Source organism: Mustela putorius, unplaced genomic scaffold (genome assembly GCF_011764305.1).
Source record: "Mustela putorius furo isolate JIRA1106 unplaced genomic scaffold, ASM1176430v1.1 tig00003867_pilon_pilon_pilon, whole genome shotgun sequence".
Lineage (NCBI taxonomy): Eukaryota > Metazoa > Chordata > Mammalia > Carnivora > Mustelidae > Mustela > Mustela putorius.
In genome coordinates this window covers 29,748,170-29,762,581 of record NW_025422019.1, presented here as the reverse complement: position 1 = coordinate 29,762,581, position 14,412 = coordinate 29,748,170, and the positions used below count along the sequence as shown (strand labels likewise).

The 14,412-nt window shown below is 34.3% G+C and overlaps 1 protein-coding gene across 2 annotated transcripts in view; it reads right to left on the bottom strand.

Moving 5' to 3' along the window:
- MBD5 (methyl-CpG binding domain protein 5) overlaps positions 1-14,412 on the bottom strand; it is a 185,352-nt gene that overhangs the window by 137,160 nt on the left and 33,780 nt on the right. The window lies entirely within an intron of this gene.

Genomic DNA, 14,412 nt, shown 5'->3' with positions numbered 1-14,412 from the left:
TGTTCAGAGTCCTGTTTCTGGGCCACTCTCTTACATCTGCTTATTGTGTGTTTACTGCATCTCATTCTGCTCAGTTTCTGCCTCACTTCGTGGCAGCCCTTACTTATTCTTGTCTCTCCCTGTACTTTAGATTTGATTTTCACACTGGGTTTCCAGATTATGGCCTTAGACTCCTTAATATGGAATCTGGCCATCTGCCCTGGTACTTTGTAGTTCTCCCTGGCTATATTAAAAAAACAAAAAACAAAAAACAAAAAAACACAACCTAAGAAGTATTTTGGCAAGCAAATCTTTTTAACATCAAGATGACAAACAAAACTACATGGTTGATCTTTAGTGTATCTTTGCTTTAATTTTATTAGCTAAGAACTGTGACACAATCTGTTATTTCTTCTACTTTATTATATTTTTGCAGTGAGGAAAGAGAAAACAAATGAGATTCTTACAGTATATATAGGACTCTTCTTGAAAGTCAGTCAAGTGCACACATTTTTTTAACCCATTCAGTGCTTTTCCTTTAAGGTTTTATTTTTTACACAGAAGTACTAAAGGTTGAACTAGCTTTCTACATTAGGAGAATATGGCTTCCTGAGTGTAAAAGCTGACTTTTGGAAGGGCTATTCTACACCAAATTGACAGATGATAAAATCAACTTCTCCTGATGACTATAATTTCATAAGGCAGACTCTAGATACTATTTTATTTTTAAAATAATTTAACAGAGCTCACCCAAAATTAGGAAATGAAAACTAATTGCACCATATTGGGGTTAGATTTCAAAATCAGCAGATTACTATACTAGGTAAATAATGGGGGGAATATCTGTAGTGAGTCATATCTAACATGATCTAACATTTCAAAATGAATAATGGTTATTTGTGCATTTTAACTGGAATATAAAGCATTATGTTTTATTACATGAATCTCTTTAAACAATATTTTAATGCCAGCTTAAAAATGATTGTGCAGACTTTCAGATACCTTTTAAAATACCAGCAATATTAAGGAGTGTGCATCCTATAATTCTAGGATGTGGGAACAGAATGTTTCTGATGTTTCACAGTAAATATCAGCAATGCAGCATACTCTACCTTGATTTTCAATATCTAGGTCACATGGACCACTTTGAATAGGAAAAGTATAAGCAGGAAGATTTCTGTAGAGCTACTAAGAAATCATAACAACATTCAAATTATGAAAAAAAGCATAAAATGGATTTTAAAATATTAATTCCCATATAAAATAGAAAATAGTACCTTAAAATGAATTTCTGATCCATTATGTAAACTGAATAAAACCTTTGAGGAGTGTTGTTTACTCAATAAAATATCTTTTGTTTTTACTGCCCTCTCAGGTGTGTGTGTGTGTGTGTGTGTGTCTCCACAATGAACAGTCAGGAACGGAGAAGAAGAAAATACTGAAAGTAAATTTATTCTTAATCAAAGAGCATACACAATCTAGGAAAAAATCCTGCAGTAGTTAGCAGTAATCAGAAACTATAGCTTCCATTTACAATAAAGGCAAGTATGATAATGATATCTGAAATTACAATCTTTATTTATATGAAAGAGACACAGAAGGTTGACAATATATTTCAATTATGAAAAATGCACCATGGCTTTATACCTTTTTTTACCCATAAACATATAGTTGCATATATTTAGAGCCTAGAATTGTCTTTACCTTAGTTTTTATTATTTTCCTTGAAATCTATTGCATTTATTAGGTTATGAATATAAAATTTCCCCTTGTCCCTTCCCAACATTATTTTTTTTTTTAAAGATTTTATTTATTTGACAGAGAGATCACAAGTAGGCAGAAGATAGGCGGGGGTGGGGGGAAGCAGGCTCCCTGCTGAGCAGAGTGCCCAATGTGGGGCTCAATCCCAGGACCCTGAGATCATGAACTGAGCTGAAGGCAAGGCTTAACCCACTGAGCCACCCAGGTGCCCCCCTTCCCTACATTATTATGTGAAAAACAGAAAATAAATGTTTCTCAGTAAAATGACTGTAATAATCTATAATAAAGCCCTGTTACATTTATAATATTTATACATGTATAGTTTTTTCAAGAGAGAGAAATGAAAGCAACTTGAGTGACTGCATTTTTCTTAATCTATTCGATAACACCAGAGGGAAATCACACATGCGTCAGCACAATTAAGATGGGAAACACTGAAAAACTACCTTTAAGTGACTAGGATATCTAGAGATAGAACTTTGATAAAGGGATTATTCATATTATAAAGACAGCTATAATTGATGTATATTATTTAACAAACACTCAAGCTTGCAAGTATGTTTTAATCAAACACACAGAGGAGCTGCTGAAGACTGCATGGAGGGGGAGACGAATCATGAGAGACTGGGGACTCTGAGAAACAAACTGAGGGTTTTGGAGGCATAGCAGGGGACGGGTGAGACTGGTGGTGGGTATTAAGGAGGGCAGGTATTGCATGGAGCACTGGGTGTGGTACATAAGCAATGAATCTTGGAACACTGAAAAAAAAAAAAGACTGCATGGAAGAAAGCAGGAAAAACACTTTCACATACAGCATACCATTTGTTGGCAGCAGTTCTCTTTAAGGCACCAAAATTTTCATACAGATACAGGTTAGGGGATTTTGATCAGAAAATTTACTCTAGTTATGGAGATATTTTAGAGGTGGTTTAAAAATGGGTCCATAGTCCATACATGAGAAACCCACAGTGAACATCACACTCAACGGGGAAAAACTGAAAGCTTTCCCCCTAAAGTCAAGAAAAAGACATTCAGCACCATACTTGAAGTCCTAGTCTCAGCAATCAGACATCAAGAAGAAACCAAAGGTATCCAAATTAGTAAGGAAGAAGTAAACTTACACTATTTGCAAATGACATGATACTATTTAGAAAAAACGCTAAAGACTATACCAAAAAACTACCAGAACTGATAAATGAATGCAGTAAAGTCTCAGGATATAAAATCAACGTACACAAATCTACAGGATTTCTATATACTAATAAGGAAACTGCAGAGTGAGAAATTAAGAGAATAATCCCTTTTACAGTTACACTAAAAATAATAAAGTATCTAGGAATAAATTTAACAAAGGGGGTGATAGACCTGTATTCTGAAAACTGTAAAATATTGATGAAAGTGAAGAAGATACAAAGAAATGGAAAGACCTTCCATGCTCACTGATTGAAAGAACCAATATTGCTAAAATTGTACAACGACCAAAGCAATCTACAGATTTAGTGCCATTCCTATCAGAATACCAATAGCATCTTTCATACACCTAGAACAAACAATAGTGAAATTTATATGAAACCACAAAAAAACCTGAATAGCCAAAGCATTCGTGAAGAAGAAAACCAAAGCTGGAGGTATCACAATCCCAGATTTCATGTTATATTACAAAGCTCTAGTAATTAAAACATTATGGTGCACATAATGTACCATATATAGATAGAACAGAATAGGAAATCCAGAAATAAACCCAAATTATATGGCCTGTTAATCTTCAACAAAGCAGGAAAGAATATCCAATGGGAAAAAGATGATTTCTTCAATAAATGTTGGGAAACTGGGCAGCTACATGCAAAAGAATGAAACTGAACCACCTTTCTTACACCACACCCAGAAATGAACTCAAAATGGATTAAAGACTCAACTGTGAGACCTGAAACCATAAAAATCCTAGAAGACAGTATGGGCAATAATATCTCTGACTTCAGCCACGACATTTTTCTATATATATCTCCTGAGGCAAGGGAAATGTAAGCAAAAACAAATTATTGGGACTACATCAAAATAACAGGTTTCTGCACAGTGAAGGAAACAATCAACAAAACCAAAAGGTATCCTACTGAATTGGAGAAAATATTTGCAAATGACATATCCAAAAGTGTTAGTAATCAAAATATATAAAGAACTTATACAACTCAACACCAAAAACCAAATAATCCAATTGAAAAATGGGTTGAAGACATGAACAACATTTCTCTAAGGAAGACAAACAGATGTACAACAGACACATGAAAAGATGCTCAACATCACTCATCATCAGAGAAATGCAAATCAAAACCAAAAGGAGATATCATTTCACACCTGTTAAAGGGCTAAAATAAAAAAGACGAACAACAAGTGTTGGCTAGGATGTGGAGAAGAAGGAACCCTCTTGCAAGAGTGAGAATGCAATTGGTGTAGCCACTCTGGAAGACAGTATGGAGGTTCCTTAATAAGTTAAAAATAGAACAACCCTATGATCCAGTAATTGCACTACTAGGGATCTACTCACAAAATATAAAAGCACTAATTCAGAGGGATACATGTACCTCTGTGTTTATAGCAGCATTATTTACAATAGGCAAATTATGGAAGCAGCCCAAGTTTCCACAATAAATGAACACATAAAGGAGAGGTGATATATATATCACATCTGATTATATATATATATATATTCATTATATATATATATAATGAATTCATTATATATATATATAATGAATTCTTGCCAATTGCAACATGGATGGAGCTAGAGAGCATAATGCTAAGTGCAATGAGTCAGAGAAAGACAAATACCATTCAATTTCTCTCATGTGGAATTTAAGTAATAAAACAAGCAAAAGGAAAAAAAGAGAAGAGATAGAGAGACAAACCAAGAAGAACAAACTGATGGTTACCAGAGGAGAGGTGGGGGGGGGGGTAGGTGAAATAGGTGATAGGGATTTTTTTTTATCCAGTTGTTTCTTTTATTATATAATGCTGATATTCCTTTCTATTAATGCCTTCTACATACATTTTATTTTATTGAATGTCAATACTGCTAACAACAGTTTTCCTTTGTTAAGTTTTTGGGAGTATGCATTCCCCGTATCTTTATTATTTATTTATTTATTTTCAGCATAACAGTATTCATTATTTTTTCACCACACCCAGTGCTCCATGCAATCCGTGCCCTCTATAATACCCACCACCTGGTACCCCAACCTCCCACCCCCCCTGCCACTTCAAATCCCTCAGATTGTTTTTCAGAGGTGATAGGGATTAATGAGTACATTGCGATGAGCACCGGGTGATATATGGAATTGTTGTATACCTGAAACTAATACAGCATTCTATGTTCACTAAAGTGGAATTAAAGTATATTTTCATCCTCATAGCTATCAATTTACTACAAATAAAAGATTGTAAGTTTCTAGAAGTTAAAGGTTGGTCTAAAACTAATTCAGTGCTCTTCTATGCAAAATCACATTTACATTCAATGATAAGAGATGGGATGGTCTGAAGTGATAGATGTAAAGCACTGCTAGAGTAGAGATTCGATTATTTCTGAAGAAAGTCACCTCTGTTTTGGCCTGGGGAATAGTATATTATATAGATATATATATTTTGTTAATATATTTTATAATCCAATTAATACATATATTTTTAGCTTTTATCGGAGAAAGTTTTTAACTTGTTTCTAGATTATATTTTATTAAATATTAACCCATCTATTTATAGCTAAGAATGTACTATTTATATCAGTATTTTAATAAACAGTTTTATTATATCTTTTGTGAAGCGTAATAAGAATCACATATAATTAAATCAGGAAAAATTAGCCTGTTAGTTAGCTGATACTGCTATAATTTAAACTTCAGCTAGAGTGGATCTTTTTAAAATGACATTTGATCTGGTCATTTTTCTGATTAGAAATTTGCAAGGACTTCTAAAGATATAAGTAGACTATATGTGTTTTCACTTCTTTTAAGACCTATGAAAATGATAATACAAGAATAAAAAAAATAAATAAGACCACAATGGAAGGGTCATCAACAAATAAGAAATTTCAAAAAAATTACTGTGAGCTAGAAAACAGAGAAAAACTGCAGCCTTGCGGCACAGGAAACCACAGCCCATAGATATTGAATGGCAGAAGCTAAGACAGGATCCACAGATTTGTAGAATCACAGGGAGATTTAGAGGGTGAATCTCACAGAGGCCTGGTAAGGGGACAATGAGAGCGGGAGGGAGAGGTGGGACTAAAAATAAAGATTAAGGGAATGTTAGTATAAGGAAGAGTTGGTATTCATATCCACCGAAAGAAGGCATTCCTTTATTTATTTATTTATTTGACAGAGAGGTGGGGGGCAAGCAGAGAGAGTGGCAGACAGAGGGAAAGAGAGAAGCAGATTCCCCACTGAGCAGGGAACTTGATGTGGGGCTCGATACTAGGACCCTGGGATCATGACCTGATCTGAAGGCAGACCCTTAACTCACTGAGCCGCCCGGGTACCCATGAAGGAAGGCATTCCTAAAGCAACAATCAAAGGATTCTTGGAATCAATCCAGAGCAAAGAATACTTTGGAGTCTGACATTTAGAGTATGCCCCACTGTAATCACCCTAAACACCTGAAATTAGGAAAAGTTGTCTTTGTATGTAAAACACCTAATCAGCTTTTTATTTTCTGAGTGTTAAATATGAATCTTTAACCAAGGATTTCCAGGTATTTAAAAAAAAAAACCTTCCTATGTAAAAGAGAAATAAAAACGAGCAAACAGAAAACAGAAGCTTAACTGGAGGAAATGGGTAATTTAGTGACAAAAGGGGAACTTCTAGCTAGCATCTTCAGGGACAGTGAGTAGATATCATATCCTCAAAATAGTAATAGTAACAATAATTATAATAGTAGTGATAATAGCAAATACATATAATGCTTACTCTATTCCAGATTTTGTTCTCAGTGTTTTAGGTTTAGCAACTCATTTAATCCTCAGAACTCTGAGATAGGTGTACTATCATTATCTCCATTTTAGGTTAGGACAGATACACAAAACTTAAAATTGTTCAAGATCACAGAGGTAATAAGTGTGGGAGACTGGGATTCAAACTCAGTCTGGCTTCAGAATCTGTGTACTTAATTACCACCCTTTGCAACTTACAATAAACAAAACCCAAGAGAATATTAAAGGCTCTTGGAAAATAAAAACAAAATTTTATATTTCAGTCCTTTCACGGATCTCTTTTTAGGAATGGAGAGCACTGCATGGAGGTAGCTTTAAAAAGAAAGTATCATAGAAAAGATGAGACATTAGATGCTTAGCCATATGGTCCTTCACAGGATAATAGAAGTTTCAGAAGGAAAGAAGAAAAAATAAAGAAGAAAAGGGTGGAAATTACTAAAGAAATAATACAAGATAATTTTCAAGGAATGAAACTGCTCAGATGAAAATGCTCACTGAATTCAACAGAAAAATATGAACAGAATAAAGTTTACCCCAAGACACACCATCAGGAATTGAAAAGCACCAAGAAAAACAAAGAAGGTGCCCAAAAGTTGCCAAGCAAAAAACAATGAGCGGCAGGCTCAGGCTGGTGTTAGTGAATTTTAGGAGTGTGGAATATCATTTTCCAAGTTCAGAGAGAAAATTATTTGAGTTCTAGAATTCCTGAGAAACTAGATTTCAGATGAAAGCAGTTAAGAAGGCAACGAGAGCTTCTCTTGGGCATATTCTTTAAGGTGGTACCTTCCTACAAGTTTTAACACAATGATTGTTAAGACTTATAAAAAGGATTGAGTAGAAGTGGCACAAAATGTCCCTTTTTAGACAGTAGTACCTCATGTGGAGAAGGGACCTTCTAATGTGTTTTCTCCCTTTCCAATACTGATGCATATACATCCACTGCTCCCTTTTCCTCCTGGGGTGGGGGGGGTGTCCCTCCAGATCTACACCTTGTGATGTGAAAACCTGGATATATCTCTAGTGAGGACAAACTAAAAAACATTTTAAACATGTGAAAGTAAAAAACAAATTGTCATTCAAATATTTTTTCAGAGAAAGTTGTGGAGGGACATGCTTTATTAAAAGAGGATGTACACTGAAAAAGAGAAAAACGTAGAAAGAGCAGGAAAGTCCACCAAGAATGACAACTGTGCAGCCCAAGGATATAAGGCTCCAGAAGAGCAGTTCCCAGGGAAAAGGACAGAAAAAAGAGAGAGATCACCACAGCGTTTTAGATAATGGAGAGTTGGAAAGAATTGGGAATATAATAAAGAAAAAAATAATGAAAAAAAAAAGGAAATTAGAAGTTTTAAGAACACTGAAATATTGCATAAGTAAGGACATAAACCAAAGAAGACTACCCGGTCTACAGCCAGTCATTAACTGAAATGATTCTGTATCAGGTACTGTTTTAGCTGTTGAGAATATAGTGGCGGGGCGGGGGGAGACAACAAACAAAAAAATCAAACAAATTTAAGTAGATGATAATCCCTGTCTTCTTGAAGCTATAGTCAAGAAAGGGGAGAGGGACAGTAATTTCAAAAATTAAGTGAAATATATATAATCCTACATATGTGCCTTTGGAATCTTATTACCACTTAAATAAATAAGTTTAAAAAATTAAGTGAAATAAAGTATGTAATTTGTATTAACAATAAGTGCTACGGGGAAAAACATAACAAGGGAAGCACGGTAAGAACCCCCGTTAGAGGCGTTGTTGTTGCCAGTAAGATGACCAGGAATGGCCCTACTGCGCAGCTGCCACTTGGGTTGAGAATGGAAAGGAGACACAAGGCAATGTAGTCATCTGGGTGAACAGAGGTTCCAGGTGGAGGAAGCAGCAAATGCAAAGGGCCTTTTCACATAATAACGTACTTAATTGTGGTTATAAAATATAAGTAAATGGCATCAATTTCAGAGATACAAAAATGAAAGACGTGTGGACAGAACCTTGGAGAAGGTGGGTGCACTAATAACTTCATCTGACAAGAGGGGACAATCCCAAAGCAGCACCCACAGTTAAAGGTCTTAGTTTATTATCCACAGTTACAACAGAGAAACCAAACATAAAAATGAAACTAACTGAAAAACAATAAAGAAAAAAGGCAGAGGTAGAGTATAATGTCTCTTTTATTTATGTGTATCTTAATATATGATGCCTAGAAGTGATAAATTACTTTTACCTGAATAAATGAAGACATCAGAAGGAGAAGTAGAAAAAGTGAAGCTTAGTGGGAGAAGTTGGATCACAGAACTGATTTTAACCATGTGCTCAGTTTGATTTACAAACACATACACACCCCTTTTGGAAGTCTTCTCTTACTCTTAGGATAAATACCAAAACCTAAACAAGGCCTACAGGGCCCTTTCTGTCTCAGCAGCCTCACCTCATGTTCCCTCTCCTGCACTCTCTGCTCTAGTCACATCTCCATTCAGTTTCCTGAGCAAGCAAGGACCTCTAAGCTTCTGTCTGTGCTACTCCTTCCAGCTGAAATGTTTCTGGCCCAATATTCCACACTTCTGGACTGACTTATCCATTAGGGTCAGAAGGCGCAAGTGCCTTGGGCCCACAATACCGTTAGCGGCCCACCAAAATGTTTTCTTTTAGAATGAGAAAAACAACCCTTTTAGATCAAAGAAAATATTTTAATATACCATACTAACATACTTATTTCTATACCAGTATAATTACAAAATGAGATTTTGAATATTTTTTATGGAGGTAGGGACCCGCAAAAGCAAAGGTGTCTCCTTAAGTTGTTAAAATGGCATCCACAACTCTTTTAAACATATTTACATAATACGTAATGAAAGGGAGGGAATCAACAAAACAAAATATTTACCTAATTCACCCAGTATATCAAATACTATTATACCATAGTATAAATACCAAGGTCCCTGAATGTCCCATTCCCCCATTCTACTGACCTTGTGTGACTTCTACTCACCCCTCAGATCTAAACTGACCCTTCTTCAGGTGAGTAAGGGACAGGTGGGGCTAGGTAGTGAGAGATGGTAAGGGGGCTATGTGATCAGGCTCACAGAAATCCTAGAAACACTGAGGCATAGGGAAGCCAGAGATAAGGGAACAAACCAGATCACACTGCCCTTTGCATCAGAGATGGGGTCTTTCTATGACAGTCACACGGTGACCACAAAGAACGGCCAGATCCCAAAGAAGTAGTAAGCCATTAAAGATGTAATCACCAGTCCTTACTCGAACCAAGACATCACAAGAATGAAAAGACTACAAGCTCCTTGGTCAGTTCTAAATAAAAGACGGTCAATGAAAGCCCACATTGACAACCTCATCGGGACCCCTCTTTCCTGAGAGCTTTTTCTCTGTATCCTTGCTAAATAAAACTCTATCGCTTTACTCAACCTCCTTTGTCTGTGAGATTCATTTCGACTCTGTGAGACAAGAATCTCACTGTCCCACTTCACAGGAACAGGGACTCTGCTTGATTCTCTCAGGCAATATAAGGTCCCTATATATGTTTTCCCATCACTTTGTAATATGGCAATGATACAAATAATTGTGTAAATTTGTATTTAATGAAATCAGGAACTGTGTCTACCTCATTTAATCTGCAGCATAAAACCTTGTAGTCAGTGATGTGAGAGCCTGAAAGATTCAGAATTTTCTGCTGTGGCTCCTCTCAAGTCCTTCTTCTGTTTTCTGATCCTTGATTTACTATTATTTAATCTCTTATTCACTGTTTCTTCATTTAAAAAATGGCAATAATAAGGGGAGTTATGAGCTAGAATAAGCCAGAACAGTACCTGACACATAGTAAAGCCCAGCTTAAAAAAACAAAAAAACAAAAAAACAAACTAGCTATTCTTCATTTTATTAGATTATTATTACTACTACTATTTTTTATACTATTACCATCATCATTATTATTCCATATACTGGGTGAATTAGGTAAAGATTCTTTGTTAGTTTTCCTCCCTTTTATATCTATTAGGTAAATACGTTTAAAAGAGTTGTGGATGCCATCTTAATAACTTAAGTCCCAAGTTTTTAGGAAAATCTTAGAGCAAGTAGCTATAAAGACAGAAGAGAACTGAAGTTTTGGCTACTGAAAATACATAATTATCCATGAATTCAAGATGTCAGGGCTTTCAAAATACCCATACCCACCAATTCATAATTTTACATGATAAGATCAGGCTGGAAGAACATTTTTAGCAAAGAATAGTAAATCAGAATTCTCTCGAACACAAATTTCCAAGAAAATCTCATAAAAATGAGAGGTAGAATTTATTATCTTAAAGAAACTTAACTATTTCCCTTAAATAGATGCTCTACAGAGTTGAACACAATTTTCGACAGTGATATTACTTTCTTGTGTTTTTAATGTTTTATACATAATTCCTTCTGCAGGTAAATAAAAATACATGCCCCAAAGCAGTAAAAATAAAATAAAGCAATAGTAACTGAAAAGCCTACCAAGGGTTTTCATTTTGGCAAACATTTATCTTACCATCTAAGCTTCAGACTCTTGAGATGGCCCTTGGGATAAAATGACAGACTCAGGTTTGATTCCCACTGGTATTTCAAACAATACTGCACAACCTGAGGACCATTTTTTGAGGATAAATAACTGGCTAGGAGCAGGACAGTCCCCAGGCTTTGGCTGGGGCCTATAATCTCACCTAATCATTATTCAGAATCCCCCAGAAAAGCCTCCAGCTACAACTGTGATTGTTATTTAGGACTAAACTTGCAAATTCAATTTTGAAAATCCTTTCTTCTTTCATGATTTCATTTTTTTGTTTAATTCATGTGTACCTTTAGATATCAACTACAGCAAGCATTAAAACCTAGAGCAATAGTCCATCTGTTTTGAATGTTGCTTTCTCTACCAATTTATAAAAAAAGATATTTTAATAGCAAAAATGCCTAAGGACTACACTGCATAATACATGCACCTAAAAATGCAAAATTCTTACTTAAAGGGGGTATGAAAAGCAGTGATAATGGAGAAGAGTTCTACAAATTGAGAATTTTGTAATACAGTTCTTATAAGCCATTTTTTAACTTCTAAAACCAAAACAATTTTTATAAATGCAAAAATGAATTGAGGGATGCAACAGTCTCTGAAAATCAGAGAATAAGCTAGAGTCAAATCATACCACAAATTTCTTTAGCTAGATCTTTCACTTTTTTTTTTTTTAACTTAGGTTGTAAAGAATATTTCTTGCTATCTATCCTGCCAAAATGTTCTGCTCTTGCTTTATTTCTAAGATCCACCATTGCAACCCTCTCTGTTCTTCCAGTAATTCTGTCTGCTTTAGTTGATAGCAACATATAATTTCTTACTGATTATAACACAAAAGAGTCTCCTCTCTAAAGAATATATTTCTTACTGATTATAACACAAAAGAGTCTCACTCTCATTAAGAGTGAGGGCCTTATGTCTCAGACTGCTTGGAAAAGGGGGACAATTATAATTGTTACCCCAAAGTATATTGTAGGGATAGGTGAGACAAATGACTTAAAGTATTTAGTAGATTGTCTGGTACATAGTAAGTATTCAAAAAATGTTATTGTTAATAATGAAACTTTTTAGAATCTTTACTTTATAAAGGTTTTCTGAGAAAACAAACAAACAAAAAAACCCCACATTTGTGTGACTTTGGACACACTGAGTTAAATTCTGTTGTTTTCTCACTCATAAAATGAAATAATCTGACAATATTAATCTAAAGGTCTTTCTTGACTGTAAAAACATATAATTTTATTTAGCTATAGTTAAGGTTCAGACTTATTTTTCTTCTCTATTTTTAATGTGAATTGACAGTTTTGTTTCTAGTTGAGACTAACTTGTTTTTTTGTATCCTTTTTCTTCAGTAAGAACCACATGGGATGATGTTTTGCACTCCTACTGGTCTTAGTATTCATGGGGTATTTTCCCAATTGCTTATGATGAAGTACTACACTCATTATCAACCCCCATAGAAGACCCTAAGAAGGTATAGGTTCCTTTTGAGCTGATATCTTAAAAGTGAATCAGACATTAATTATACATAATATGTAAAAATTTTTGTTCTATCTAATCCAAGAATTAAAAAAACAAACTTGTTATGTTTCTGAAGTGGCAATAGGTAAAGTTTTACTCAAAACTGCTAATCTTGTACGGCAAAAATGAAGCACATAAAATAAAAGTAAAACATCATATCAAAACATTAAAAAATGAAAAATATGAAAAAATAATTGTATCACATGTGATTTTTCGTGTTAATACTCTTAATATGATTCTTGATTCTTATTAATAAAGAAAATAACATCAAAGACCCCTAAGAAAAATTTGGAATGGGGCATAAGGGAGATAGGCATAAAAGAAATATAAAAGACAAATAAAAAATACAAACATATACATTTTACTAACAATCAAATAAATGAAAATTAGAATGCCATCCACTTTTCTCACTTCTTATTTCAGATATATTTAAAAACAAAGATAGTCAATACCAATGAAAAAATTAAAGAGAAAGTGTCACTCTGATACACTATAGGTGGAAATGCAAATTGGGAGAGCCTTTCCATATATTTCCCCTTTGATTTACCAATTCCATTTTTAAGAATATACCATAAGCTAGCACTTTCCAAAGTGTTCAGTGGGATGTTGACATGTTCTGATGTTACTTTGTGTGTGTGTGTGTGTGTGTGTGTGTAAAAGTCTAAATTTAATTTTAAATGTAAATGTATATAATGGCACTTGAAAACTTTTCCTTTTTTAAGTAAACTTTATTTTTCAGAAAGTTTTAGCCTCCCAGCAAAATGGAGTGGAAAGTACAGCAATTTCCCATATTGCTCCCTGCCCCATACAAGTATGACTTCTCCAACTAGCAACATCCTGCAGACAGATGCTATTTTAAGAAAGGATTCTATGGTCAAATATGTTTGATTACTAAGACCATTGTATATGACTATACATTGGTATTCTCCAAGATGGAGATTAATAGATGTGGTTCTTTATGTTATAGGCCATGGACCCCTTCTATCAGAGAGCATGCTTAGGAACTAAGGCTGTGCAACACTTTTGTAAACTGTCCTAAAAATATCATTAGACACAAGTACAAAGATGTATGTAAGAGAATGTTCACTGAAATCGTGCTTAACACACACAAAAACCCCTGGAAAAATCCCATATACTAAATAATGGGAAAATGGTTACATAATTTATGTCATATCCTTAAACTGGAATATTATATAACCACTAATAAGGGAAATGCAGATATTTCCAGACATGAAAAACAGCAATAAACTGCTAAGTAAAAGAAGCAATCTAGACAAAGACCATTTATAATCTATTGTTCCTAATTCTAATAATTACATCTATTATGATTATGTATTATGTATTTTATACAAACATATCAATAAATACAGAAAGACAAATAACAAAATATAAAGAGTAATTATCACAGGCTGGTAGGATCACTATATTTTCAGTATTGTCTTTTTTTTCCTAATGAACATCTATTAATTTTATAACAAATATTTTTTAAAGGCTATGTGTTTATATGTCTAAACTGGGAAATCTGGCATCTTATTTTATAGGTATCAGATGCTTTTCATATTTAATAAAAATTAAGTTCACAATCAAGAAAACTATAATTATAAAGAATTCATAGAGAGAAAACACAAT